The 23,445-nt window shown below is 39.5% G+C and overlaps 1 long non-coding RNA gene across 1 annotated transcript; it reads left to right on the forward strand.

Moving 5' to 3' along the window:
* Positions 1–9,704: 9,704 nt before the first annotated feature.
* LOC122196933 (uncharacterized) lies at positions 9,705–15,848 on the forward strand. The gene is made up of 2 exons (XR_006189567.2): positions 9,705–10,512; positions 13,020–15,848. It is a non-coding gene; the product is annotated as an uncharacterized LOC122196933 (long non-coding RNA).
* The last annotated feature ends 7,597 nt before the right edge of the window (positions 15,849–23,445 follow it).

A 23,445-nucleotide genomic window follows, 5' to 3' on the forward strand; every position in this document is an offset into this window, starting at 1 on the left:
ACTTCGACCACCTAAAACTGCTCAATCTATCCTGCCCTACAGGCTCTACAATTTCCCTGGGATCCCTGATCCCCTATCTTGACACTAAGGTCCTTACCAGGTCCCACCTGTGCTGCTAAAACTCACGGGCCTCGCCCACGGGTCTCACCCAACTATATGCTGGAGCGGCCTCTCCTAAAGTCTCACCTTTCTAGGGCTATACAGGCAAACTCCCTATCATTCACATCCACTACCCATTCCTGATCCCTATCTGATCACTAGGAGGTAGGGGCCTCGCCCCAACTCCGCTAACGAAGCTACTAAGGAATGCTACGGCTTACCCGTAGTCTTGCAACACTTCCACCACTGACTGCTAATACAAAGGCACCCATGTGCCATTAGCTCCCAAGATCCTCATTCCGACTCCCTCGAGCCCTTCGGGCGATCCACAACATGAATTCCCAACCACGTACTAACCATTACCATCACACGCACTAGTTGATGGGGAGTTTCTCAAACTCCCAACCCTGAAATCCTCAATCCATCAAATGCTGAACTACTTTTTTTCCTTCTCGTAGGTCGCACACTCATTCTGGATCTGCGTGCTCCTACCTTTTCACACTCGGAGGATTCTCCCCCACTTCGATCCTGCTTACCCCTTGTTGCTCAATACTCAAAAGAATTCCTTGCTACCATTCCATAATCAAACTGCTAAGGGACCCATGCTTACCATAACTAGGGATCTAACCAACCCATTTCTAACACTATACAACCCCGATCTAGCGAGACATACCAAGTCCCTCCCAAGCATGCTACAGTTACTGCATCCTATGTAGCCTTCTCCAATAGGGTACATCCCCTTACTACCATTCGAATATCCAAGGTATGCAGATGACATATAACTCGATCACAATCAACCGCTCGAAAAAAATAAAATACTCATACCGATAATGATGCAGAACCATAACAATATAATCATGCACAAATAAAAGAACTGAAAATGAAAATCGCATACCTGCAACGTCCGGTGCTGATCGCGCCTCTAAGGTAGTCATCTGAAGAGCTCTGCCTCCTACCGCAGGCACCTCTGCACGGCCCTGACGGCCGTCTGTGATCCTCAAAGTTGCAGGGACAGGTGTCATCACCCGCCCTGCTGAAAACAAACTGGGGCACTGGGCCTTCTTGTGACCCCACTGATGGCAATGAAAATATAACAAGTCTGATCCCTGCACGGTGGTAACAGTACAATCCCTGCTGAAATGACCAGTCCGACCGCACTTGAAACAGCCAGACTCACCACCACTACCACTCCTGCACGCGCCCCCGTGTGCCCTGCCACACTTCCCGCACCGACTGCGGTCCTGGTAATCCTTCGATCTCGAATCTGATCCCTTGGACCTTTTGCCCGAACTTGCAGCTACCTGAACCTCATCCGGCTTCCTCTTCCGGATCGGCTCCAAATCAATTTCCCTCTCTCTAGCCCGATAAATCATATCTTCCAGCGTCTTACAGCTGTATCTGCTCACGAACTCCCTGATGTCATCCCTCAACATCTCATGGCATCGGGCTTTCTTCATCTCCTCATCCGCGGCGTACTACGGTACAAGAAGAGCCCTCTCCCTGAGCTTGACGGTGATCACCGCCACAGTCTCAGTGGTCTACGTCAAATCCTGAAACTCCCGTGCCAACTACTGCACCTCAATAATCGGCGAAAACTCTGCCCTGAACCTGGCCGAGAAATCGCTCCAAGTCATCGCGTCCAACGCGACATCATCCCCCAAAGCATGACCAATCTCCTCCCACCAATCCCTCGCTCTGTCCTTCAGAAGACAGGAAGCGAGTCTGACCTTGTCCCCCTCAGGACACCGGCTCATACGGAATGCGTTGGCAACATCAGCCAACCATCTGCTGCTAGCGATGGGGTCCCTAGCCCCATGATAATCTGGTGCCCCGCAAGCCCTGAACTCTCGAAATGTCAAGGTACGCGCCCCCATCAAAGCCATCATCTCAGTACGGAAGGCTCCCAGCCTCTCATCCAAAATCTCCAATATACCCTCCTTGACCGTGCCAAAGATCACAGAAGTCTGATTCAAAGTACTACGCGTAACCTCGGCGGATATCAACTCCCTCATTCGCTCCTCGAGCTGCTCGGCCCCTGAACCCGAGCCTGATCCCTCTCCGGCGCCTGATCCGCCCGCTGGTCTCTCTCGCAACGTCACCATGCTGACAATATACCACAACCACTATCAGAATACTCATCACTGATGGGAGACCAAACACACCCTACCAGGTTCCCGGTCTTGTCTCGGCCTTTCCCGAATCGAGTACGGATCCTCTGCTTTCAGTAGTACGGGCCCATACTACCTTCCACATCTATCCATACTTTCCTCCGGAATTGCTTTGACTCCACCAGGTCCCTTATCCATTACTACTGCTCCCAGCACTATCTCATCCTAGGCTGGCCCTAGGGAAACCTCTGACTCAACTCAAACCAGTCCTCAGCTGCTAAAGCCCTCCTCGCGATGCCAGTTAGCCATCACCTGGATACCATCACATGTGACGAGGCTCAGATAATCCTTTGAGTAAAAGACTCATCCCTACAACGGTTAGACTCAGACGAGAGCTGCGCAATAGGGCCAAATCCAACACTCTGAGTTTATTCAACCCTGATCACATGTGACGTGGCGTATCCACTTAATGGCTAACTCCCATCACTCAGAATCCCATAATGCACAAAGCAAGCAGCATTCAGACAAGGGAAAATCTAACCATAACATACTCAAACAATCATATCCACAAGGCAAGAAACTGAACTAGCATGCAACACAAGCTCATAGACTCACACAAACTCATAAACCCAGGCATAACCGAAACAGGCTATCCTACTACTGTCTAATCAACACTACTATGCAGCTCAAAAGCACAAATAACAGGCACATAAGGCATCATCCCTAGATCCTTAGTCCTATTCTAGCATGCTGTTCTATCAACTGATAATCATAACATAAGCTTGTATGGGTATTTTGGGGTACTTACTTGAGCTCGGTTGATTGCATGCACCACACCCTTTTTCTCTTTTCAAAGTTCTTTTCTTTCTGAATTATTTTTGCCTTTCTAAAACTGTTTTCTTTCCCAAAACTCTCTTTTTACAAAAATGTCTTTTCATTTTGAAAACTTCTATACCAATTCCTCAGTTTGAGTTCAGACACACCCGAGAGCATGTCCGAATCCCTCAAACCAAGGCTCTGATACCAACTTGTAAAGTCCCAAAATTTCAGACTAGAAATTTCTTTTAATAAAACATTACTTTAAACAAATTCATCATTTCAAAACATAAACAAATTATTAGCTTCCAAAATACATGTTCGTTATCAGAGTAAACATCCCCAGGCTGTCTAAACTATGGTGTGTGCCATGCGATCACCCCGAGCTCTTCCCTCCACTACTGGAAGTACCTGAAACCAAAACTGAAAACCGTAAGCACGAAGCTTAGTGAGTTCCCCACCCTACTATATACCATGCAAGCATATAACATACAACATTCAGCTAGGAGTTACGGGCCTCGCCCACACTCGTGAAGATACAGACCCTGCCCACACTTCGCTAGCCGGGAGATACGGGCCTCGCCCACACTCGTGAAGATACGGGCCCTGCCCACACTTCGCTAGCCGGGAGATACGGGCCTCGCCCACACTCTACTATCTGGGAGACACGAGCCTATCCCACACTCCACTCTCGGAGAGATACGGGCCTTGCCCACACTCAACCGCTAACTCATAATATACAAGTATATACAATCATATACTAATCAGCTAGGAGATATGGGCCTCGCCCACACTCATGGAGGTACGGGCCTCGCCCACACTCATGGAGGTACGGGCCTCGCCCACACTCCGCTATCTCTGAGATACGGCCCTTGCCCACACTCAGCTACTATCACAAATATCATAACATAACATATTATCATACATATCTGGGGTGTCCGATCTACCCTTCGGTCCTAACGACCGAACTTGGGGACTATTCCCCCTCCTACTACCACTATCACATATAACATAAATTGCCAGCATATAAGCATATCATCACATACTTTCAGACATTTCTGGGGCGTCTGACTACCCTCCGTTCCTAACAACCGAACTCTACTGATGAGTCATGGAACCCCATCCATGCTCCTACTGATAGTGAGATACGGGCCCAGCCCACTCTCACTCTTTCCCTAACTTGGGCCTCGCCCCTGATCTGCTGCTAATGAGATGCGGAACACCATCCACACTCTGCAATTGGTGAGACACAGGACCTCGCCCACACTCACCTCCCTACAAGGCACATATAAGTATCACGCAGACAACAAGTATAAACTATCACATAACCATTCCTTGGGCACCCACCCTCTGTCATTGGACCTCGTCCCGAATATCATACTAGCATATTGTGCCTAGGGATAACCCCCGGGTCTTCTACTTATAACTACATGGGCTAGCATTGTGGCCGTAGACCCATTCATACAAAGGGAAACTCACCTGCACTGGCTGATGAACCCACTAGCTGCTGCCCGGCAACTCTCTGAACTCCTGCTCCACTCGCTCCCCGAGATACCAATGTCAAAGCAACACTAAGTCTAACAGACCCCCGAAAGACAACCAAATCAACTCTGGTCAAGGTCAAAGTCCTGGTCAAAGTCAACCTTCCGGGTCAACCCTACTCGCCGAGTCACCCTATTGACTCGTCGAGTTCATATGTTCAGAGTCCTTCTATTCGCGACTCGACTCGCCAAGTCAGTCCATGACTCGCCGAGTCTACCGATTTCCGAGTCCTGACCTGTCCAACTCACCGAGTCTCCATTCGACTCACTGAGTCGAGTCTCAACTCGAAGGGTTTGGGGTTTTCGCGACCTGACTCGCCGAGTCCAAGAACAGACTCGCCGAGTCCAAGACAACCTTCAATAGACTCGCCGAGTTGTTCATCCAACTCGCCGAGTTCCTGCCCAACTTCATCTGACTCGACGAGCTGTTCATCCCACTCGTCGAGTTTCTCCAAATCTTCATGCTACTCGCCGAGTCCACTCAAAGGACTCGTCGAGTCCATTCAGATCTCCATACATGCAGAGGACTTTTGAGTCATGCATGGACTCCAAACTGTAGATCTATCCTTCCCAAGCCCATTCCTCACGTAAAGTTGCAAACTTTACGTGTAGAGAAGGAGATCTAGGCAAAATACACCACAAACTAGGGTTTAAGGCAAGGAGGCTCCATAATCAACTCAAGGGCTGCTACTTTATGCTTCTCAAGACCATAATATGCTTAGATCTGAAGTAGCAACTTCAGATCTGGCTTCTAACTCAAAATAATAACATTATGGCTAAAAAGCCCTAACAACCACACATAGATCTAGGTGCAAAAAGGGTCCAGGAACTAGTTTATTACCTCTAAATGCTCAGAATGAACTCACAATCCCAGATCTATGGTCCCTTCTCGCTCCTCCAAGTTCCTTCTTCCTTCTCCAAGCTTTAATGCACCTTCCAAGGCAACAAATGGCTCAAATAGAGGATATGGTGGCTAGGGTTTAATGTTCTGGGTGAAAGAGGCAGTAAAGGAACCCTAGGGGAGAGAATGAGTCGCTTAAATAGGCTCCAAGTCCCGAATTTAGGGTTTTCCTTGCACAGACCAGACTCGCCGAGTCCACTTGGCCGACTCGCCGAGTTGGTCACTTACACCTTGACCCGGATCCCGCTCGGACTCGTCGAGTCTCTCCTTGGACTCGCCGAGTCGACCCCTAAACTTAGGGTTTTCTTTCCTTTCTTGGTCTTCAAAACTTTGGGTGTTACAGGTCCACTCTCTGAGTCTACAGTATGACTGGTCCGCCCACACCGGGCCTTCAGTCGGCCTGGTCCATTCCCCGAGCCTCGGCACGTCTGGTTCGCCCTCTTGGGGCCTTCAACCTCTCCGGACCGCTCGCTGGGCCTTTGGAATATCCGGTCCGCCCTGAGTATGTTGTCCTACAGCACAAGCAGGACCCGCCTCAACCCAACTCCCATCAACAACCATATACACAATAAACAATTGATCGCATAACGATTCTTAACCCGACAACCAGTCTAACAGCTCACATAGCATATCAGTAACATAACAACCATCCTAAACCAGGATGTATGTAGCATATCAGTAACATAACAACCATCCTAAACCAGGATTAAATCTAGCATATCAATAACATAGCAACCATCCGAAACCAGGATGAAATCTAGCATATCAATAACATAGCAACCATCCTAAACCAGGATGAAATCTAGTATATCAATAACATAGCAAACATCCTAAACCAGGATGTATCTAGCATATCAGTAACATAGCAACCATCCTAAACCAGGATGAAATCTAGCATATCAATAACATAGCAACCATCCTAAACCAGGATGTATCTAGCATATTAGTAACATAGCAATCATCCTAAACCAGGATGAAATCTAGCATATCAATAACATAACAAACAATACCCGGATTTCCATCTGATAAAGGGCCGACTTTGGTGCCGTAGACCCTGTTGATATAGTGAGGATAACTCACCTGCAACTGTCGACTGAAGAAATAAGATCACGCTGCTCCAATCACGGACACGAACTCCCCCACTGGTCAACACCAAATCATTGAACTCAATAAATGCCAAAAGATTACCAAAATGCCCCTGGAAGTCAAATGGTCAACTTTTGGTCAAAGTCAAAGTCCTTAGTTAAAGTCAAACTTCCTGACTGACTCTACTCGCCGAGTCAACCCGTTGACTCGTCAAGTCCCTATACTCAAAAACTCCCAATCTACGACTCAACTCGCCGAGTCGCCCCAAGACTCGCTGGGTCCAACAAACTCTGAGTCTTTTCTCGCTCAACTCACCGAGTGGTCCCTCGACTCACCGATTCTCAGCTCAACCAAAATGGTTAGGACTCCACGACCAGACTCGCCGAGTCCAAGAACAGACTCGCCGAGTCTAAGGCAACATTCAACATACTCGCCGAGTTGTTCTTCCAACTCGTCGAGTTCCTGCCTATCTTCATCCAACTCGCTGAGTCCACCCATGTGACTCGCTGAGTATCTCTAGTTCTTAACCCATGTAGTGGCTTTCTAAGCCATGCTAGGGCTCAAATCTATAGATCTAACCTTCTTCAAGCTATCCCTCACATAAAGTTGCAAACTTTACGTGATATCAAGGGGATATAACCTCAAAACACACTAGGGCTTGGGTTTTAGACAAAAGGGGCTTCACCAATCATCCAAGGACTGAAACTTTATGAACTTAGGACTCTCAAGAGGTTCAGATCTGAAGTTTCAGCTTCAGATCTAGATTCTTTAACATTTCCCCTTAACCAAGGAAAACCCTAGCCTCCACATATGAATGACTCTTGAAGAAAAGGTCAAAGTAACAACTTAATACCTCACAAATGTGTCCCAAACTAGAGTTGGTTCTGGATCCACACGAAATCCTTGATGGTTGCCTCTTGCTCTTCAAGTCTCCTCCACCAAATTCACTCCTCAAAGCTCCAAACACTCTCCAAGCTCTCACTCACGGCTACTAGGGTTTCTGGGACTAAAAGGGAATGTAGAGAGGCCGAAGAGAGGGTATTATGTTCTTTATATATGACACAAACTCCGAATTAGGGTTTTTCTCATTCCAGCACCAACTCGCCGAGTCCAGCCTTCGACTCGCCGAGTTGGTCACTTAACGCGTGACCATAATCGCGACTCGACTCGCCGAGTCTATCTATCGACTCGCTGAGTCAACCTTCCTCATTTACACTAAGGACCCTGAACTTACACTTCTGAACTCGGGGTGTTACACACTTCCTCTTCTCTCCGTTATCCATCTTCAACAACCCAATGCATACAAATGTGATTTCCATCAACTTCCTCGCCAATCGCCAAAACATGTACCTTATTTTGTGCCAAACACACACATTGACCGTTTTTTTTCCAGACTTACGTTTGACCATGTCTCTTATGAGCAGTAAATAAACAACAATTTCCTACCATCATCAATTTGCGGTTTGCCACGTGAGGAAATAGCTATGGGGCTTTTTCACTGGTGCAGAAGAACCTGATAAATTTTTCTGTTCACATTTAGGTATTTTTATCCTCTTTTTATAATATCTATCACCAATTATTTTGATTTTATTTCACTGTTTCACATGGGGTACCAACAAAGAAGCTCCATAGTTACAAATTGGCCTCGGGTATGTTATACCACTGTTGATTCTCTTTAGTATTGATTGTTGAATCCGATTTTAAAGAAAATTTTGCATATTGATTGGTAATGATTTTTGATTTTGAAGAGGTTCCACTCTAAATTCATATGGATACAAAATAAATAAAAATACCCTTTTATTTCCTTATTTGCCTTTGATTACAACAATACAAACCACTCTGTGATGAAATTTAAAAGCTTGTTTGGTGATGCACACTACCTGGTCAACGAATTGCTTCAAATAGAGTCTTATTTCTTGTTTTTAATCTCAAAAACCCAAAAAAATACAACTATCGATTTTGCCCTAAGAGATTATCCATCGTTTCGACTTTTTAGGATAGGCTGGTTAAAATCTGGAAAGTCGGTGATGTGTACAAGGCTTCAACGTGATTTATTTCACATATTAGGAAGGGAACCGATGGTTATTTAGGTAAAAAGCTTTTCCATTAATTTTTTTGGCTTTATTTTTGGAGTATGTTTAAAAATGAAAGTGTGTTGCTATAAGATCTGCACCATGTTACACATGTCATCACTAATATTCAATTTCTTTTGAAAATAAAAACGACATACCACCATAGGGTGCATATCTTATAGCAACACACATTCATTTTTAATTGGTTGAACCCTAACTCTCACCCTTTCAACAAATTGTCTTATGTTTTTTTTAATATATATTTGTTTCTTTTGCAGGTTTCAAAGAATGCAAGGGACGAGGAAGAGTTTTGTTTAACAATTAGGTTGGTTTACTTTGGTTTAGTGAATTCAAACAAACAGTTTTATGTTTCATTTAAAACTAATTGCTTGTTTTCTTTTATTTTGTTAATGATATTCGTTGCTTCGGCTTATTTTAGGGCTTCATTCACTACCCCACTGATTAGTTTGTAGGTTAAATTTGTCATTGTGGATTGCAGCTCCGGGCGAAGAACATGATTTAGAGATCTCCCAATTAATATTACCCACCTATATTGATTTTAAGTCGAAGAAAAAGGTAGATGAGGTAGCTACAATTTCTTTATCATTTAATATCTCAATTTTTTCGTTTACAGTTAAAATTAGTATTGATTGTGTAAGTGAATAGCTTAAAATATTCGTTTTGTTTCTTCAACTTTTTCATTGAATACTTTTAAGATTTTAGCATTTCTTCATGTTGGTAAATGATGTATTATTTCTATTCCCATTTTATATTTCTTGTGTTGCTGGTTGTATTACATAATTTGCAATCTCAGATGGCTGGTTTTTGCTTAGAGAAGAACCCTTAATTGAAAGACTAAATAATGTTAATAAGATGAAACAGTTGGTTCGAATCCTCTGAATTTTTTTCACTCATTCCAATTGGTAAAAAAAATATTCATCACTTAGTGATTCGTTACTAATTTGGTGTAAAAACTTGAATCTTGGTAGAAGTAAAAAACTTGATACAACACCCTACATAAATTATATTTTTTTTTAAAACACAAACACTTATAATATTAATAAAAAAAAGGATATAAGAACTTAATTTAAATAGAGTTATTATATTAAATAAATACAACAAGGAGTAAAATAGCAATCAATTGTGAACACTCTACAAATAACAACTCAGATCCTATAAGAGAGAGAAAAAGCTGGAGATATAGAAAGCTAGCCATGGAGTCAAATGCCCAAGGTACGGTGTACAACGACTTTAGGGTGTAGCCTTAGAGATTGGGTTTATATATCTTTCTTGGAGGCGCCATATGAGTGAAACGACATAGATATATATTGAGAGAAACCGGAGAAGAAAAGGGAGAGATCGAAGAAAGCCGGTGGTGGGTGTTTTCCGGGGGGATGGTACGCCAGCAAGTGAAAGGTGAGCCCTTAGCTTCACGCTTGACCATCAGGTAGTTCCAGAAGGGTAGTGATGATGTCAGTGGATTATGTGCTTCCCTGTGAAGAAGCATCAGGTCGCAACTGTTACTATCGTGATATGTCTCCGGTGAAGAAACTCCAGCAGATCTGGATGGAGATGGAGTAGGTTCAACGAGTCTAGCAATGATTCTTGGTAACCAGGAAGAAAATATTGGTAGAAAGGTTGATGACGATTGACGAGACCCAAATGGTGATAACAGTCTTTAGTTCCAACAAAAGGGAAATGGGTGTGCTTATGATTTGGTTTTCTCGATGCGTGTTTGGGTGAAACTATGGGTCTCTGATGATTGTCATTGGGTGCTTCTAGAATGGGCCAGAGCAAGACAAAGAGATGATGGCAGATCGGCACTGTCGAAGGAGAAGATGGTCGTGAAGTCGGTTACAGGAATTGGAACGCCGCCGTGATGTTCACAGGTACAATTGCATTTTGATTCCTGTTAGGTCAATGAGATTGATTGGGCCAAGCTTAGATAAGAGTATAAGATCCAAGTATTACTAATGGGCTAATGAAAAATCATATGAAATACTACCTATTGGACCGATGAGGTACAACCCGTAGCATTTAGTTTAATTAAATAAATTCGAAAATTTAAGATAACTATAAGGAATTACCTGCGTTGTTGGCGCCAGGTTGGATCAAGTTTGCGCAAATGTTCTTGAAAATTTTATATAACATCTTGAAAAAGAAAAAGAAAGTTAAAGTACAATGCTATAATAATTATATTTTTTTCAAAGATGCTTTACCCCGAAAAGCAAAAAAAATCATCTCACGAAAGAGAGAATCTCATCCTTCATATGTTAGCAAGATGATCCTTATGCAACATTAAGTATTGTCCCAACATCCAGGGGTCCATATCCAGATGTGAAAATGATAAATCAGTAATTTGTCATCTCTACAACACCTTCAAGAATTTAAAACACCGAAAAAAAAGTGTTTTAAGATCTTATCCAACTAAAACGTGTTTTAAGGTCTTATCCAACTTTTGACATATCAGAATAAATCAAAACCAAAGTATGATGAAATGATTATTGTCCCTGCAATTAAATAAACATTCCAATAAAACAAACTTAATTTACTGTAGTATAATGTAGATATAAAAACAACTTTCTAAAAATAAAATAAAAATGAAAGTTAATCCGCTAGAGACCAAACATGTTTCATATTATAATTTCATAACTCTCTTCGCCTTGCTTCTTTCTGGTGTGTTTTTACATGCTGCCTACAAGCAACATTGACACACGCATACGAAGTTAGTTTATTAATAATTACACATGTCAAAAGAGAATAGATAAATTCTAAGATAATCAATTAATAGTGTTGGCTTCTACAATTCCCCAACATGTATCAACCATAACTTCATAAACATTAATTGATATATTTACCAATCGTTTGTACATATGGTTCTACCGACGACTACTTTCTGAACGTAAAGTCTCCGTTTCCTGTGATGAAGTGGTAAACAAATTAAAATAAATACATATACTTGAGAAAGGTGAAGGAAAGAAACTGATGGTTCGTTTTTTGTGATGTATGTTTCGTCTGAGCAATTCATCGAACACTTGGCATACGTTGTCAAATAACTATAAATTTACAAACTTAGACAAATGCTCTTGCCTTGTTATCTGTGTTATGTGGTGATTACTGTTGTTTGTAGTCCTCTACTAATAAACTTATTTGCAAGAATATGTTCTTCATACCTATTTAAAAAATAAGATGAAAGTAGTTTACAACTTTTTTAAGTTTGAAGTGAAGAATAAGAAAATGGGTTCAAAATAGTCATTTTACTTTGGAGCTAAGGTGCAATGGAACTACGCTTTAGGGATCAACCATGCAAAAAATGTAACATCTAGACTGAACACGTAACTTTTGAAAGACCATAGGGATGAAAACCGAGATAATCAGCTAAACTCAAGGACGAAAAATGTAATTTTTTCTTTACTTTAAAAAAGAAAGTAGCACAGACCTTGGAGCACCCTCTGTTACAAAAACATTGCTCAAATTTCCTTTCACATACAAGACCCTTACTAATAAAAGTTCTTAGTCTCTTCTCATCCTGCAACAATGACAAATCAAATTAAAAATATAAGTATGTGAGCTGATTTTTTTTTTTGTTTTAAAAAGCTTTTCAATACTAAATGTTAAAGCTCCATCCATTAATTACCTTTCTGATATTTTCCCATCAGAATACATGAGCATTTGGTTGGAAATTATGGAAAAAATAAAGTTATGTACTTACCATCACTTAAACAGATTGGTGGTTTTGTGGTTTCTAAAGAGTAACATAGACTGTGTTCACCTTTCAATCCATATCAGAGAAGCATGAACCTAAAGAGTTAGATTGATAAACAAAGGTAGCATCAGTGTCTACATTAACAAAGCTTTCAATAAAACCAACTTTCTATTTATAATTAGCATTCACATGATTCCACTAAACAACATTAAATATACAGAAATAGAAATAACCATTAAAAACCGTGCATAGTAAAAAACAATACATATTTCTATCTGGCTTACATTCTATACAAATATATAGGAAAAAGCTAAGAAAGCAATGAAAATTAGATAAATAAAGAATTGTAGCTCACCTCAAGTTCATCGACCTCCCAATTTGTAAGGGTAGTTTGGTTGTAATGAGTCGAAGCTTATTTTGTACTCTTTGTATGGTTTGTAATGTATTTACTAGGGCTCTTTTGATTCGAAGCCTAAGTGTTTTAGCCTTAGTATATTTTTTGTACGTTTTATGTATCCTATAAATAGAATCATTTACTAGAGTTAGATAACTTGAATGACATTGTCTATTCTCTCTGTAAAACTCTTAAAGCGTAATTGAGTTGAAGTGAAAATCTTATTTACATCGTGTGTTCAATTACTAGTTCATTCTTAAACATTTACTCTGATTCATTTCATACTCGATTCTTAGATTCATCAATTGGTATCAGAGCGGGTCTTCAAGATCAATGTGATTTTTGAAGAACGATTCTCGGTTTGGCAACTTTTGTCGCAATTGGAGCAATTTTGGTGAGTCTTTCTCTATGATCTCTCATAATATTTGAATCGTGCGTTGCGTTTTTAAAATTTTTTGATCGTTTGACTCATTGGATCAAATTTTCTTTAAAAAACCCACTTGTTGTGATCCAATATTATTTTTGTTGATCAAATCCTGATCCAATCCTGTTTGTTTGTTTGATCCGATTTTCAAATTGAAACTATTCATTTGAATCGAATTTAAACTCAAATTCATTGTGATTCAATTTCTTGTGATTTTACCCAATGTTTTGGTCAGATCAATATTTTTATTGGAATATTTGAAGTCAAATCGAGAATCTGTTACTGTTTATGATGATCTTTTAAGCCCGAATATATTCGATTAAGATCCAATATCATTAATCTCTTACTGTTCATATCTACAAAGCCCATAAGTGTTTTTGATCCACTATATTCAAATTGTGAGCCCAATGATTTGACAAATCCTCTTAAAAATATCTCGCTATTGTTCTTCATCGTAAGTTTACTGACTGACGATGTTTATTGAATCGCGTTTTCTTCAACTTGTTCTAGCATCTTCGTTTTCTTCTCATCATTTCTAAAATTGATTTGTTTTGATTGTTGAATTCAACTTATGAATCGATTTGATATAATTTGTATATTCACAAAATCGATTATGATTAAGTTGCTGTTAAGAAATCATAAAATCTGTTTTTGATTTTGATAAATCTTGAACAAGAACACTTGAAGGAGGTGAAGATCGATTGGTTGAACATATTTTGATCTGAAATTTGTTGTTAGAAGCATCGGTTTATTGTTTAATGAACTTTGAAATCGGAAAAGTCAAAAGCAGAAAAAGTCAACTTCAATTTTTGAATGATGAAACAATGAATTGAAGGCTGAAGTCGTTGGTTTTGAAGTTGAGAACAAGCTATCGATCTCGAAATCAAGTCTATTTTGGTGTTTAATTTCGAAATCTGGGTGATTTGGAGTTCATGGGATCGAACAAATTTTTAAGTTTGATACGAAGAACTGGAAATTGAAAGGCTTAACGATTTTTTTTTCCGAATAATTGATGTTTATGATTCGTTACTAATAATGAAGAATTGATGCACGAAGATTTGGTTAAACAGTTTCAAAAGGTTGATAAGCGAATGGATGTAATCAAAAGTTTTATAATCGAAGGCATACGATCAAACTGTCTTCGTTATGTCACAATTGTATGCCTGGAATGAGATTCGAATGAAAAGGATTTAGCTGGGAAAATGTTTGAGGTTTGAATGGTTCTGTTTGTATAAAACAAGAAACAAAGGGGTTATTGATCAAGGGGAGAAAGAATAATTTTGATTCGAAGAGTGTTTGATTTTTATACGAAGGGTATTTGGGAATTAGACGAAGAGTTATGGTTAACTGATATACGAAGGGTATAATTGTTGGTGCATACGAAAGGAAGTCAAATCTTCGTATGAATTGAAAGAAAATGGAAAGTTTTGAATTTGACCCCTAAACCTTCGAATTTTTGTCACTTTGAAAATTAAAGCAAGTTTCAAATATTTGACACTTTTCACCCAAATTCGAAATTTTTTTGGAGCTTCCTATATTTGGGGATGCTTCGTATGGTTTCAGCATAAAGGCAAAATTTTCGAAAATAGTCCCAAGGCTTCGAATTTTTGGCAGTTTGCACCCAAATTCGAAAAGGACTGTTTTTTGCTGAAAATTGAAGAAAGTGCATTTCAGACCCCTACAGTTTGTGCAAATTGACGCTTTCTACCCAGCTTTGGAAAAGGGGGAGAGTTTTGCATATTTTGCTGTTTTGGGCGCACCGGGTCACTGCATAATTTTGAAATTGATAATTTCTACCCATTTTTGAGAAATTTTGTCAAAGACGATCCGTGAACGAATCTAAAAATTGAATATTTTTTGGATTTTCCGGATTGAAGCACAAAGTTTATGCCACATGTTAAGGGTGAGTTTTGACACGAAAAATTCCAAATAAAGCACGTTCTTTTTCCTTAAGAGTTTTATAATCAAATTTCGATAATAAAAAGGGGGAGAAGTTTTATATGGAAATTCGAACTTGAATTTTTCATATTACGCGAATTTGAAGACCGAAGTGATCTTGAAGTTTTGAAGCTTACGAGATGATGCAATTGGAAGTTCGAAAGTGATGTATTCGAAATGGGTTTGGTTTTATTGAAGATTTTTGGGGTGTGTTTTTTATGCGCAACTTTACGGTGATTATTTGGAGTTAATCATTCGTTGCTGCTCGGTTTGTATGGTCTCACATCCTAGAGCCTAAATTGAAGAATCATGGAAGAATTGAAGATTGAAGTTCGTTTCGGCATGTGTCACCTTTGAGGCTCGAACCGCGTAGTTGCTCAACTTTGGAAGAATTGAAGTGGGTCATTCATTCCTAACTTTGAGGGGAAGAATGTAGGGGTGCAAAGTTATTCATGATTGACTTTGTAAATGTTTGACTTTTGTAAAACCTACTTACTTGTGGTGCATTAGCCTTTAGACCTATGTGTTAGTGAGAGTGAGAGAGACATGTAAACACCTCTATATAAGGTGGGTTTGTCCACTTGTAGAGGTGTGTTTGAGGGATGTAAAAGTTGAGTGTGTAAGTGTGTGTTATTTATGTAGTCTAGATCTAGATCCTTTTTGTAACACCATATACAATCAATACATCTCTTGAACACCCAAATCACCATCTTCAATTGTGCAATCTTTAATTCCGCATGGCAAACAATGCTCTTTGTCACTACACGGTTGTACCGTATAAGATACATATTATTACACTTATACCTGATGTTAGTCGTTTCCTTGCGGATTAACGGTTATAAAATGGAGCGTTTCTGCTAAGTATTGAGATCTTAGCTTTCACGAAACCAGTAATAGTTTATAATGGAACCCAAGCGTATTGGGTCCCGTATTCAGAATATGTATAATAAACCTATATCTTCATTCTCAGGTCCGTCGTTATTATAAGTATTTATTGTTAGAAAAACAACGTTAAAGACAATTGCATCTTATAATAATTATTATTTTTGATAAAGTTGGTATTTATTGTAGCAATACTTGAATAAACATATGAATGTTTTTTTTTTCTTTAGCAACTTTTCATATGATACAATTATTGTATAATAATGGTACCTATAAAGATTTTTAAATCCCGAAGTTGATGAATTAACTTATGTAACGAATATTTCGGTATTCATAGATTAGTATATACACATTATTTTATTACTTATAAAATTACTATAGTTGACATTTTTGAGTCAATACTACATATTGATGTACTGAATTTTATTATTATTATTATTATTATAACAACTATCAAAATACTACATGTATATTCATTTTGATCTCTGTTGACTTTTTGATTATCACACTATCCTTTCGTTTTACCATCTGAGTATGGTTAAGATAAATCTAGGACATTAATCCCATTTTTAAACATATTCCCTAATATTTATAACTTTTTGTAAAATAATAAAATGTTATACGTAATTGATGATTTTTAGACCTAAATGTTATACCATGTTTCACAGGAAGATATTATATTGACTAACATGTCCTCATTTCTCTTATATGCACCAGTTACGGGCTTTTACGACCAAGGTTTGTAAAGTCATTTTGTTTTATTTACCAACAACACTAGGATGCATAATATTACACAAAATCTTATACAATACGATTTTGTTCGATTATGGAATATGTATTCTCCCCAGATTTAGATACTACTTATGCTTAAAGGACCATTAGTTGCATCACAACGCTTCAAACTTAGTTATTTTTGCAGCAAAACATTTTATAATGAAACACAATACGGATTTCTTGACCTGAATCATTTTAATCTATCAAACCTTGACTCATACACATGTATTCTCCCCCAAACTTCAAAATTAGAAAATAGGGGCTGTAGAAACTTACGTTAGTTGTGAGAGTCGGAAGTGTCGGGAAGCTCGTGTTTTAAGAGGGATTTGGAACGGAAATCTTAGAGTCGACCTAAACATCACATGGCAAAAAAACAAGGGAGTCAGGAGCTATACACGTCTGATTAGGACCAAACTCGCCACCGGGATCATCCGTCGGAAATTGTTCAGACCAGCGACCACCATGGGAGGTACTGGCTGTTCACGGTGGTTGTTGTTGGGTTCTCTTTTGGTGATCAAGAGGGAATATGAGAGAGTGAGAGAGAATAGAGAGAATGGAAGGAATGGTGAGTGATAACTTTGGATAAGTTCAGTGGTGGGATAAGTAGTTGATCAATCTTCTCTAAATCTCATTATATACAACTGTGGATTGACTAATATATCTGGTTGTACAATCTTGCAATATATGCAAGATTTTGTGCAGGTGCTGAATATGTGAGTGTGTGTGTAGCTTAGGAAAATCGTGAGGAGTGAGGTGATGGATGAGGGAATTTATCATCCCTGAGATATTTGATCGGATTTTCTTTACATGGTTCATTGTACAAATGTACAAATGCAGATCAAGGAAGATATTGAAGCATCTGTGAAATAGTTTCCATAGATATTAAGCACGTGTGGTATTTGTGAGCTTGTAGCCATGAGAGAGAGAGAGAAAGAGAAAGATAAAGATGAATGATGATGAGAGAGGTGGAGTCTTGAATGGTTAAATGCAGCCTTATCGATTATAACTCTTCAGATCTTTATATGATATAGGTGTACTGAAGTGATCAATTTGAGAGGTTTGGTAGGACCATTTTAATAATTCTCTAACTCTCACAATTTGTAAGTCCCAAACCTTATGGATCCAAATCAGTAATCAATAAAATATCAGGAATCAAGTGGAGTGTAGAAGGAGTAGAAGAAGAATAACATCAAGCATCCATACATCTATTACTCATAAATGTCAGGTACACCTTGAAAAACACACATACATAAGTCACATCATTGACACATAGACACAACCCTTTTATACTACCCATAACAGAACACCAGTGTGCATCCACATACACATGTGCGGCCGCACACGCCGTGTGTAGCCGCACACACACAAACTTATCAAACATAGACCACCACACCATAATGTATCAATCTACCAAGATCTATACAAAAGAATGCCTAGCCCAAACCACAAAAGTATAGCCTTTCAATATCCCCTTTGGTTTGAGGCTAGCATAGACTTGGTCGGTTGATAGAGTATGTTGTGGTGGTCTATGTTGGATAAGTTTGTGTATGTGTGCGGCCGCACACAGCGTATGCGGCTGCACACTGGTGTGCTGCTATGGGTAGTATAAAAGGGTTGTGTCTATGTGTCAGTGATGTGACGTATGTATGTGTGTTTTTCAAGGTGTACCTGACATTTATGAGTAATAGATGTGTGCATGTTTGATGTTATTCTTCTTCTACTCCTTCTACACTCTACTTGATTGCTGATATTTCATTGATTACTGATTTGGATCCATAAGATTTCGTAGTTGGACTTTGGGTTGGGTCGGCCGGTCCGCCTTCTGGTGTGCACCGGTTTACTCGTCCCTTCTGTCGGCGATGCGCTCCTTGCCTTAATTGGCCGGGTCGTGCCTCCGGCGCTGTTACTTTGAAGAAATTAGAGTGCTCAAAGCAAGCCTACGCTCTAATACCAATTGTGAGTCCCCAAATCTGCTTGTGTATCAATCAGATCCAACTGATGGTGCGGAATCCCAATCAATTGGATGATGTCAGATCAAAATAAAAGAGAAGGAGAAGAAGAAGATGATGAAAATATGATGTATTAATGAAATGATTGATGCTCCATACACATAGTTCACACACACTCTTCTCTCTAGTTTTCTCTCTCTACAATATGCTCTTTTTTCTCTCTCCTTCTAACCATACACTCCTCACCCTACATATATGAGACATGGGCCACCAGCAGCACACGAGTGTACAACTGCACAAGCATGTGCGGCCGTACAAAAGGTGTGCGACCGCACACACATTTCTACACTCTAACTTGAAATTGATAAACAAGTTCAGGCTATCTTACAACTTTGATCCCAAATATTTTTACTTATTGTTAAATTTGTTCATAGTTTTCCTCTATGCACAAATTTAGGGGGAGAATTTAAAAAAAATAAAATATCAAAAATCCAAAAATATTTTTTGTGTGCTAATTTTTTCTTTTAGTTTAGTTTTGTCTTGAAAATTGATTTTAGGTGTAGAAATCCAAAAATATTTCAATGTCAAATTCTGCAGAAATCCCAACTGCTCAAGATGAAGTCATTTATTGAAGATTCGTATGTTCATCTTGATGCTGTGAAGAAATTTGAAGATTAATGCTGAAGCCAAGCTCCAAATGAAGATTAACAAAAAAAGCCAACTACTTTTAGGGGACTTTGTTGGGCTAATTAGAAAAGAAAGCTATAAACCAAGGGGGAGATTGTTGGGTCAAAAATATGGTTTATACTTTGCTTTTCTAGGAAAAATATATTTTTCTAGAATGTAATATGTAAATTCGTGGCTGTGTACGGCCGTACTCAGAGTGTGCGGCTGTACACACGTGTACGACTGGTGTCTCATATATATAGGTTGAGGTGTCATGTGAGTGTACGGCTAGAAAAGAGAGAAATGAGATCATCTTGTAGAGAGAGAAACTAGAGAGAAGAAGAGCGTGTGTGAGAGAATCTATTGTAAGGAGCAACAATCATTTCATTAATACATCATTAGATTAATCTTAATTCTTCTTCTCCTTCTTTTCTATTTGATTTGACATCATGCAATTGATTGGGATTCCGCATCATCAATTGGATCTGATTGATACACAAGCAATTTGAGGACTTACAATTGGTATCAGAGCCAATTCAGTATCAATTTGAAGCATTTTAGAGTGTGCGGTTGAGAAATTTTGCTGTTTTTGAAGTGCATTTATACTCCTTGATCAAGAAACTGCTGCTAATCACTGGTTTTAACAAGTTTGAAATCAGAACTCATTCAAAATCTGGTATTTTTGTGTGTGCGGTGTAGAGTTTGAAGGTGTGCGGAGTTTTTGAAGGTGTGCGGTTAGAGTGTGCGGCTAGGTGTGCGGTTAGAGTGTGCGGTTAGGTTTGCGGCTAGTGTGTGCGGTTAGTGTGTGCTGTTAGTGTGTGCGGTTGTAGTGTGTGTGGTTATATTCATCTCAATTAACAAAGTTTTTGCTAGTTTCTAAAACATGGAATCTCAAAGCATGTCTGCTCATCATGATCTGGATGCTATTATGGGCACCACTACTCGAATTCCCCGATTGTTGTCAGCAGAAGGATTTCTTGAATGAAAATATCGAATTGAAAAATATATCAAGATGAAGGATTTTAAAATTTGGAGAAGTATTTTGAGAGGTCCGATCCGTATCACAACAACATTGGAAGATGGCACCATAACTGACAAACAAGTTGAAAACTACACTGATGATGATTTTGAAAGAGTCGAGGAACAAGAGAAGGCATTGCTACACTTACCAAGGCAATATCTCCAGAAATTGCTCTAGTTTCTCTCTCTATAAGATGATCTCTTCTCTCTCTCTCTCTCTCTCTCTCTCTCTCTCTCTCTCTTCTAGTCGTACACTCACATGACTCCTCACCCTATATATATGAGACACCAGCCGTACACGTGTATACAGCCGCACACTCTGTGTACGGCCGTACACAGGGTGTGCGGCCGTACACGTACACAGCCACGAAATTACATATTACATTATAGAAAAATATATTTTCATAGAAAAACAAAGTATAAACCATATTTTTGACCAAACACAATTGAAGTTCCTGGAAGTGAGCTAAATCTATCCTTGAATGAGAGGTTGGGTACATATGAATGGGGGGGGGGGGGGGGGTGGGACATAACTGATGTCATTTGGTACAAATCGAATTTGCTTGTGGATTTAGGTGGTACTATGACTCCTCACACATGCACAACTTAGTGGGACATATTGTGGGTGTGAGTTAGATGTGTAGGAGTAAAGAAATTTAGAAATGGAAGGAAGTTGGCACCGCACATTCTTGTGCTTGGATAGATTCACATAGATTCCATCATGTGGTTTGTACGAAGGTTTCTATAGGTCCTAATACATAAACATAATTTATTTATATAATTGTTTTGAAGGATCATATCTATGTATTTGTTGGTATTCATATAAGTATAATATTTTGGTGTAACAAGGAATCAATGCTACTCTACTTTTATAAGTGACCCAAATTTATTTTATATATTTTATATTTGGTTTTTTCATAAAATCGTATATATAACTTTACACCCAATTTAAGGTGAATTCTCACCATACGTATTTGTATACATTCATCCGTTAATTGTTGATATATAAATTTGACGGTTGTGCCCAAAGCGGACAATATTATGATACGTGCCAGAGAGGGATGTTACGGATTGGTAGAAGAACTTTAGCTATAACGAAATAGTATTTCACTTAAGATATATAACTATAGCCTAGGCAAGACTTCTCTGATAAAGAGTTAATTCACTAAACCTGTAAATACACAAGTATAATAATTAATAAAATGATAGTAATTACCGAAAACAAACAATAAAATAAACTTAAAAAACTTAAGTTTTATATAAAATACTTAGCCAAAAGTTTAATAGTATATATGTCGTGCCACAACTAAACTAGCTTGCACACCTAAGTTTTATTATGGACCGGTCACATGCACTATTTAATTTAGGCATAGTAATTGATACATTAAAATTTTAGAGATTTACAAATCATAAGGAAAAACATGGGTGTCAGCAACATATTACATAATAAATAAATAATAAATAAGTAAATATCAACAACCCTATTTTATTTGTATAGATGAATACATGGAGAAACATGAAAGGAGTTCCATGCTCATGCCCTCCTCAGGTCGGGGATCCCTACCAGGCCGACCAAGAAACAAGATATAAACTCATCGCATCGGGAGACTCTGTAGAGGATGAAGAACCTGTGGAAGACTCATTAGAAGGAGAGGAAATGGAAGAAGAGAAACCCGACTCGGATGAAGATAATGAAACCACAAAAGACAGTGATCCTATGGAAGCCGAAACAACCCCTCCTTCTAGGCCTTCACCCCAAGTCCTTACAGGAGCATACTAAATAGGGTCGGGAAAACCCGTCAGACCGCCAGAAAAACCTAGCTCAACCACAAGGGAATTCAGAAGCACGGTCATCGGCTATCTGAGAGTATGAGGAGGAACTTAAGAAATCCCACTTGGTTGACTGTGTTTGCTGAAGATAGAACTTCGGGTGTGAGAATCACCTCCCGATACGAGGACGGCCAGAGCTCGGGAGTGTGTCCTCCGCCCGGTGATTATGCTTGATCTTTGAGAGGATTGTTTGACCGAACCTTGAAACTGGAGAAGCAAGCCAGGGTATTAGCAAGGGAAATCAAGGAAGGAGAGAGCAACACAACTTACGTAGTTGGAGAGTAGGAAGACTGGAGACCCATCTGACCCAACATCAAAATACACTGACAGGATGCGTGTGTTACTCAACACGGAGATTGTTGCTAGGATGCAACAGGATACCCACATGGTTGATGCTGATCTTCAAGCTCAAGCAATTCTTATCAGAGTGGAAGTCTGTGAGGAGGAGATAATGGCCATTAATGGGAGGTTGGATGTGATCGGAGTGCAACTTGGGAAAATAACAAGGGCATTGGGCACTTACTTGCAACGTGGATTATTATGAGGAGTCGGACAGTGGCGGGGATGGGGGCAGATGCAGTAGTAGAAGAACATCTAGGATTATATATTAAGTATGTAATGTTTGGTATTATCGTGGTTTGGGAAAGTATGGTATAGCAGGGTACGAAACTGCTTGTGAATTTTGGGTCTTCTGACCATTAATGTAATAGCTAGTAGAACTTTTGTTTCCGAAAAACCTTATGAAAGTTATCATAATGATATGTTTAATGCCACTATGTATGATATATTGATGCATACTATGCATACTTTCTTCGGTGTTAATTTAATGGGCAAATTTTATAATTAGTAAATTCCACGAATAATGCAATAAGTTTTATCAAAAGAACAGGCAGGAGACCCAGGAGGGTACAATCCAGGCCAACCGAAATACCCATCGCACCTGAAGCTGGTTTGCCTACAACCACGATAAAGTTAGAACAATTGATAGCAAATTGACTTGCAGTTGCTTTGGCACAACCAGAAAATGTTTGCAACACCATCGCTGGAGCGGGTAACGGTGGAAATGGTAACAGACAAGGTAACAACTCTCTAGGAGATATTAGAGGACCACAACGAACGTGTAACTATAAAGATTTCACTAACTACAAACCAAATAACTTTTATGGGACTAAAGGCATTATCAGACTGACCAGGTGGATCGAAAAAATGGATTCCGTCTTCCAAATATGTTTCTGTCCC

This window comes from Lactuca sativa, chromosome 3 (assembly GCF_002870075.4).
Source record: "Lactuca sativa cultivar Salinas chromosome 3, Lsat_Salinas_v11, whole genome shotgun sequence".
NCBI lineage: Eukaryota > Viridiplantae > Streptophyta > Magnoliopsida > Asterales > Asteraceae > Lactuca > Lactuca sativa.